This window comes from Schistocerca nitens, chromosome 2 (genome assembly GCF_023898315.1).
Source record: "Schistocerca nitens isolate TAMUIC-IGC-003100 chromosome 2, iqSchNite1.1, whole genome shotgun sequence".
Classification (NCBI taxonomy): Eukaryota; Metazoa; Arthropoda; class Insecta; order Orthoptera; family Acrididae; genus Schistocerca; species Schistocerca nitens.
Window position 1 is genome coordinate 574,307,272 of NC_064615.1, and position 8,127 is coordinate 574,315,398.

The 8,127-nt window shown below is 43.1% G+C and overlaps 1 protein-coding gene across 2 annotated transcripts in view; it reads right to left on the reverse strand.

Moving 5' to 3' along the window:
- Positions 1–7,732, reverse strand: part of LOC126236620 (uncharacterized) — a 274,946-nt gene extending 267,214 nt beyond the window's left edge. Inside the window, exon 1 of one of the 2 annotated variants that reach the window (XM_049946061.1) lies at positions 7,599–7,732. The gene's annotated coding sequence lies outside the window, so the exon portion shown is untranslated. Of the gene's footprint in view, positions 1–6,355; positions 6,374–7,598 lie in introns of those variants that run through there. The other variant, XM_049946062.1, reaches the window with a different exon arrangement.
- Positions 7,733–8,127: the final 395 nt, after the last annotated feature.

Below are 8,127 nucleotides of genomic sequence, written 5' to 3' on the forward strand. Positions count from 1 at the left end.
TTGCATCTCTCTGTGCCCTCGCCTCCTGCTGTTTTGTGACACCCAACAAAGTGAAGGAAAAAAACTACAGCACTGCCGCCAATTACAGAACACCAAACTCCAGAGGTCAGATTGGTTTCTTTCAGTCTCATGGACAAAATTACTTGACTTGAGAGCATTCCTCACATTCAAATCAGTATTTGCAAATAAATTGCCATGCACTTGTGTATTACAGACATTTAAGACATTTCAAATAACATTACAGAATACAGTCTTACACCTCACATGGCAGAAAAAACACAATCATACATTTGACAACAAGAAGTTATAATTCAAGAGGACATTGTTGTTTTGTACACTATGACAGGACCCATTTTACTAAAGCTATATTGTACTGGCTTTTATGAAACAAATTGTGAGAGCATGTCTTGTAACAGAACCACCTAACATCACCTAGTAGAGAACCCTACAAGATTCCTCCAATACATAAAAAAAAATACTATATGTGTGATGATATCTGACATTTTTTGCTCCATAACTCGACTCTAGCGACCTGTTTGTAAAATTTCTGTCATCTAGCGACAATCATTCGCAATAGCAGCAGATTCTTGTGTTCTAGTTCTGTAAGCAATTCAATCATCACAGAACAGCCTGTTTCATGCAATATATTCACATGTTGGCAAAACACTATCATTTCTAGATTCCACAATGAGCTACAATTCAAGTGATGTCTGCTTTATAATTAGAGGCTATGAAGTATGAAACAGCACAGGATTTGTGGTAACACCTATTTTTAAACACACAATCATATCGATAGTAATAAAACACTCATCATTCCACAAGAATAGATTTAGTCGATTTTTATTAGTTTTATGAGCAAAATCGTTGTAGTTTGAGAGAATTCTGCATGTTCAAATTACAATTTTTCACGCACGAGGGCATTACGTTCATTTTAGATGTATGAAATACCTATACAGATCAGCATCTATACATCATTTAGTACATTTGAGAGCACTCCCCGTCGTTATTTTGTAGTATCCATAGCAGGTAAAAACCTACGAACTGTCTCCATACAAACTTTAACCAGTGATACCACTCCTTGTAATAGACCCTCCTATAAGATTTTACCTTGGCCCTCTCTTCCAATACATCAAAAACAAACACTGTCAGCGTGCTGACATCGAGCATATTACATATACATGTATCACTCCACTGGAGCAGGTAGCCAGCGGTCGAAGTCACTTGCACAGACCTATGTAAAGTTTTGTTGCCTGTACTGGAGGAAGACCATATCCAGCAGATCATCAATCACAAGAGAGGGTTCCTATGTTGTTCTTTCGTAAGCAGGTTAATGCATTGTTTTTCAGTTGTAACACATCCAAGCAGTGTATGACTACAGCTTTGTATACTGCCATACACTTTGTTTTTCTATCATGACTTTGAGGTCTATGTCAGGTGCTAAAACGATATTAACACATTTCTATACATTAGCTCTCGCAGAAAGTTGAACACTGCATGGTGTAAACTATGCTGCTCCCACAACACACAGGCTGGTAAGAGAGAGGCGATGTTTCTCATTGACAAAAATGTGGAAGAGACCGCAACACACGGAATCTGGAAGAGCTGTGGCATTATAGAGCGTTTCCAACCAGCTATCCAAATAGCTATCCAAAGGTGATGACCTATACAGTTAATCTCATCTTCCCCAGTGATGGGGTAGCAGATATCTCGGTGTTCCATTCGGAAGAGCATTGTTTCCTAATTTTTCAGCATACCAGTGGTTGGATGGGAAAGACACCATCAATATGGGTCAATGTACTATACTAATAACTGCAGTTGATACCACAATCAATTTTAGCAATTTTACCAGGTGTTCTGTAATTTCAATGCCAGCCAATGACACAGCAGAATGCTTCCCAATTTCTGTACCGTTGCTAAATCATCCCTATGCTACTTTGCAAGTACCATATACTAGATTATGAATGCATCTAGATGACTATGCAGCACGTCCATTTGGTCATATACACCGAAGTATACCAGCCAGTATCCTATGCTGATGTAGGTAAGTTATCTACATATTTCTGGCACATTGATAATAGTGCAGAATTTACGATTACGACTGACCATCTTTCTCTGTGCGGATTGGAGTCACAGAGTATTCTCACATTCATAGGATAAAGTCAGAGGTTGAAAGAACCCTCCACATCGTCCTTGACCAATCCTCCCTGCAACATGGTCACCAATTTAATCTGCAGCTGACCAGAAGTTTGAGGGTACTGTACCAACTACATTTCACATATCATGAAAGAACAGAGTGAGCTGTGTCCATAATTGTTATTCAGTGAAGACTGTTCCACACCAATCTGACCCATGACATCTATCCAAGTGCACAAGTTCTCTCGAGATGCATGCATGTCAAGGAGGGTAGCATCCCTTATCAGTGTACAGCAGACATGAGAGAGGTGTGATGGTATAACATAGGGGAATATAAGCCCAGTGTGTGTGGGTGCCCGAGATGGCTGCGCTACTGCCTGGGGGCAGTGCAGTGTGGTTACATTTTTGATGATCAAGTTGCACTTGGGGTGGCCATCTATTCTCTGGCTTTGTTCAGGGGACATTGTAGCCTGGTGTATATGCCAATGTCATTAGCAGAGAGCAGCCACTTGGACAATGCAGCGACATGCTCGCTGGGGCTGCACTGGACTGAAGATTCTGCCATCAGATAGAGAATAAGGACGCGATCAACATAGGTGTCATGCAGAAGTGGTAGCAGCTGGCCATTTGAAAAAAGGGAGGGACGAGGGAAGGTAAGAGTGGCTTTAAGTTTGGTAGTTCATGACCACACATCGAGGAGAATGCATGTTCAACTGCTGCCTCTCTCTCCTAGTGTAATGTTTTGGGATGACGGTTTTCCCAAGTCCATGGTACATATGTTGCATTATGACCCATTGATTGTAAGTGCTGGCATTTTTCACGACAATTTCGATGTGTAATTAGGACAGTGAAACATTTTCCATCAGTTGTGGTAGTGAGTATTGGCTTTCCTGAATTTCGATTACCTGAGCAATGCGGCGGGAGTCGTCTGTAGCGAACTCTGATGTCAAAGAGTGATAGACATAGTCCTCAGCTGTATGCTTACAGGTAATACATTTATTAAACTCCTCTCTGTCTGACACCAGTATCTCGTCAGTTGAACACATTTCCTTCCAAAAAATAAGATATCTTGCACTCCAGGCTTTTTTCTGTCAGCTTGTAGGTGAAAGGTAGAGTTTGAGTGTGTCTGCTGCAAGTTTCATGTGGTATTGTGAAATTTTTTCCAGCAGGATAACAGCAGTGGTGGGTTGTTAATTGATCTTTGTAATTAATTTGTGTAACAGTTTGATATCGAAAGTTTCCTCATTTCAACATTGTCCGACTACTGACATGTACATTAGAATGTTCTGCAGAAATTATTAGCATTTCAGTCAACTTGGTTCAACTGTGTCCTGTTGCCTAGTAGACATAGGGTCTGCCTTGGACCTTGATAACTTGTTCCATGCATGATGGCATCGACGTGTATAAGGTGTGAATGGCATCCTGTGTTATGGCCATCCATGCTGCATTTCTCTAGTTCCAAAGTTCATCTTCTGCGGTTGGCATTGGGGTACAGCGCCGCACCTATTGTTTCACCACATCCCACATACTTTCGATTGGCGACAAGTCTGGTGATCTGACGGGCCAGAGGAAAAGGCTGACATCCTGTGACACCCAGAAGGCATGTGCTCGTGCAAGAACAAGTGATCGTGCATGTCTTGCTGAAAAATGGCGTCTGGGGTGTTGCGCAGAAAGGGTATGGCTACGGGGCACAGGATGTCATTCACATAGATCACACGCGTGACAGTCCCCTGGACACTCACCAAGTGTGATTTGTGGTTGTTTCCAACAGCATTCCACACCGTAAGGCCTTGATTTGACGCTGTATGTCTTGTGCGAATGCAAGCACTGTGATGCTGCTCCCCCTGTCTGCGGCGAACCAAAATGCAGCCACCATTTCGAAACAAAAATAACCTGGATTTCTTAGAAAACACTATCTGATGCCATTCCTGTCCCCAGTGACATCGTCCCATACACCAGTGCCATCTAGCACGTTTCTGACACACTCGTTAAAGGTAGGCAAACCATGTCGTAATAAACAGCGATGGATTGTCACCCCTGATAGTGTACCATGTGTGACATTGTTCCACTGCTGCATCAGAGCTGAGGAGGTCGCAGGTATATCCTGCAATGTCATTCGGACGAGGTGTCGGTCCTCTCGGGGTGGAGGGGGTGGTCTGGGTGATGCGCCCTGACCCATCTCGTTGTGTTCTACGGCCTTCCGTGAACCATCCTGCACACATCCGTTGCACTACCGAAACACTTCGTCCCACACAAGTAGCAATTTGCCGGATAGATGCATCACATTCTCTCGTGCCAATAACGCGCCCTCTTTCAACGGTAAGGTCCACGGATATGCCTGCGAGCTATCTGGCACGTCTGCTCAAGTCACACTGATCCACTACCTTCGGTTTATAGCGACAACGAGAGCCGCAGCCATATTTTAACGCTAGGTGGTGTTGCACCGCGGTATATATGTTGACCTTGAACCCGCGGGCCGACACGGTTCAAATGCTAATGATTTCTGCAGAACATACTACTGTACATGTCCTGCGAATATCAACATCCTATCTTTAGTCGTTCAAGGTGTTCTGTTTTTTTTCTGAAGATGAGTTTAAATCACCTTGTTTGCTACTTTGTACTGATATCCTAACACTCATTGGGTTTGATAATGCGTTTCAGACAGGAAGTTCAATATCAACTGGAAACAGCTGTAATTTCACTTACAGATTGCAGACCAGCAACGCGTCAATCTGCGTTGTAGAAAGTACTGCACGTATGGGAGGGATCACACAATGCCGGGAACTGATTAATCCAATCGAGTTGCATTATCCCAAATTCAGCTTATTTCCAGCAAGCTGTCTACAAATATTTCGTATTTGACTAGTTTATTACTGCCATGTCAGTGAAATAGGTATCATATTAGCAGATAACTAAAATATGTGGAGACAATGCTGAAACTGATAATCCTGCAATAATAAATACTTACATTTTTCTGCCCTCTGTTGTCATCGTATTAATTGGACAGTTCCGTTTCTAAAATCGCTTTTGGTTGTTAAGATTCCCTAGAATACACTTAAGGTGTCTTCATTCCCCTAAAAATTAGTAGGCTTTGGAATACAGGGTCAGTTCGTATGAAAGTTCGCATTTCAAATACAAGGAGAATGTGCATTCACTGTCTTTCTCGCCTGATTGTCTATGACAACAGTAACAGAGTGGTACTTATTTGAGGCCAAGTGATTCTAATCTCAATTGGATAAGAAAGTAATTGACCAATGGAGGAAACAAAGTCGGGAAGCAATACTCCTGATCACCACATCACGCTCCAATTAAGGACCAGACGTTGTGAGAGCCACTCCCGTTGATGTTTTTGACACACTTCAAGAAAACTGCAAACACCAATCCAAAGCTGAGTCTGCTTAAATGTGTTAATGCAGTGGTGAAAGCCCTAGAAGTACCTAGCTCGAATCTTTATCTTGAAGTAAATTTGCGATCGCGAAAATTACTACGTAGTATAAAAATAACTGCCTCGATCGCGTACATTTATTAATCCTTATTATGACGCGGCGCGCCTCTGTAGCTGAATGGTCAGCTGTAGATGGCTGCCATGCGGAGGAGCCGGCTCGATTCCCGGTACTGTCAAGTGCACTGACTCAGCATTGTAATGCCATTTGAGGAGCTACTTGAATTCCGTAGTCTGGAAAGTCGGCAAAACGGCAGGGAGAGGGGTGTGCTGAGCACATGCCCATCTATAACGCATCTGCATAACGTCGCAAGGCAGAGGGTGACACGGCGGCCGGTCGGTATCCCTTGTGCCTTCAAGGCCTGGAGGGGAGCTCGTTATTATGAAGTGTATCGACGTCAATTATCATCAGATGTATAAGATAAAATGTTATGTAAAGAGCGTTATACATAAACCAAAGAAACTGGTTAACAAGGAACTTGGTGATTTTTACAACATACTGAGGTCTAAGACAGCTGACCTGGGCTACCAACTTCTGTAACACCCCAGTACTGAACACCGACGATAACTAAAAACTTTTACACCGGGCAACTGATTATTAAGGGAAGGATATGCACAATGTAGTAACCAACAAACTTACGTAAATCGGTTTAGTGTGAAATACTGTATCAATAGCGCTGAATGTAAATACTATAGAGCTTTTTTATACACTTACAAAACATTCAAAATTTTGAACATTGAACGTTAACATACTCCATCAAAATGTAAAATCGTATTTACCTTTTTCTTTTGCTTTATTTTCGCCTTGAATAAATACTGTTACTGACTCATGCTAGCCAAGGATATTCCTCTTCTCATCTTTCTAGATGTACACACAACCTTGCACTCTCTTAGGGGATAAATTAGACGTTAGTTCTTTGATGTTATTCCTATTTGTACGACGTCCACCATGGGCGATCACGTCTATTGTCTACGCTAATTTCTGTTAATTCCGAGTTGCAGTTGGCATCTGCTGGTTGAAATAAGACATCCTTCATTATTGTGTCAATTTTTCAAACTTCAGAGTTTTGTTTAGTAATACATAGACTGTATTATTTCAGATACTTTGACGTCTTAAGCTACAGTACAAATAAAGCGAAAACTAACTTAAACGCATTGTCTAATAATAATTAAGTAATGTGATGTACCGTATCGTGATTCGTACAAAGCCGATACAAGACAAAATCATACTTCAATGTACTGATCGGCGACATTCTTGTTATTTCAACAAAGATATTTACAACGATGAGGCAGATTAGGGGAAAAATATTAAACGCGTGATTTTAGCATCCCATACGAGGTCCACATGGGATAATTTTTTAACCTTCACATAAGGGAGATCGTTTCTATGCTGGATGGTTGGCACACTACAACTGACAGATACGGCCGAAAAGTTGCCGCAAGGACGTTACCGTGAGGTGTCTAGTGGCGTATTAACAGTACACAACTGTACTCACACAATGAAACAGAAAAAACAGATGATTCATTTCAAAATTAATTAAGATTACTAAATGTCTGTGATTTAGACTGTTCTGTTTATGAGCACCAGAATTACGCAGACCGGCAAGTGGGGAGCAAATGAAAGCGCATGACAATGTCTTAGTTTATATTGCAAAGTAGGAGACAAAAGACTGTAGTTAGCGATACCGCGGCGTGAGGACAGTTACTCGTAGACGCTTTTGGCGGTGAGCCTTTCGTCGGTCGAGAGCAAGAGAGAAGTAGGCTGGGTAAAACGTCTTCTGGTTGTTTCATTCCATACACATTCATAGCACAAACACCGCACTTTAGCGCACAGTAGTCATCACCATGACGTCCTAACCACTATCGGCTGGACAAAGGTACTGGGTGACAAGTCACCCACACTAGGATCTTGCCGTAAGTATTAGTTGGAGTATGTCACACCGATACTACACTCAACCGATGAGTACGTGAACTCAGCTGCGCGCTACACGACATAAACGGAGAACAATATAGAGGTAAATACCGTTTTAGAGATTTAAATCCTTCTCTGAGAGCAAATGCGGCGTCCTTTGCAGCGGATATCACGGACGAAACGGCAAGTGAGCGGCGCGGGTGAGTGAGGCGCTACAGCAGGTGCGTCGCTGGCGAGGCCCCGAGCTGCACTGGCTGTCTGAACTGGCGCGCCGCCAGCGCGCGGACCACGGGCCGCGCAGAGCACCGGCCGGACGCTCGCTTTCCCGCCTCGCCGATAGCAGCAGCAGCAGCACGCCGGCGCGGCCGACCTTGGCTGCCGCTTCCAGACGAGTTTGCGTGCGACCGGTCTCATCCGCAACATGACGGCGCACCGCGCTACAGGTGCATTCTGCAAACCCCCCCCCACCGAGGCCTAGACAGAGACTGCGTTTTACTGACCACTATTTACAAATGCAGTAAATGAAGCAGGCAAAAAGGAATACAAAAGTCTCAAAAATGATATCGACAGGCAGTGCAAAATGGCTAAGCAGGGATGGCTAGAGGTCAAATGTAAGGATGTAGAGGCTTATCTCATGAGG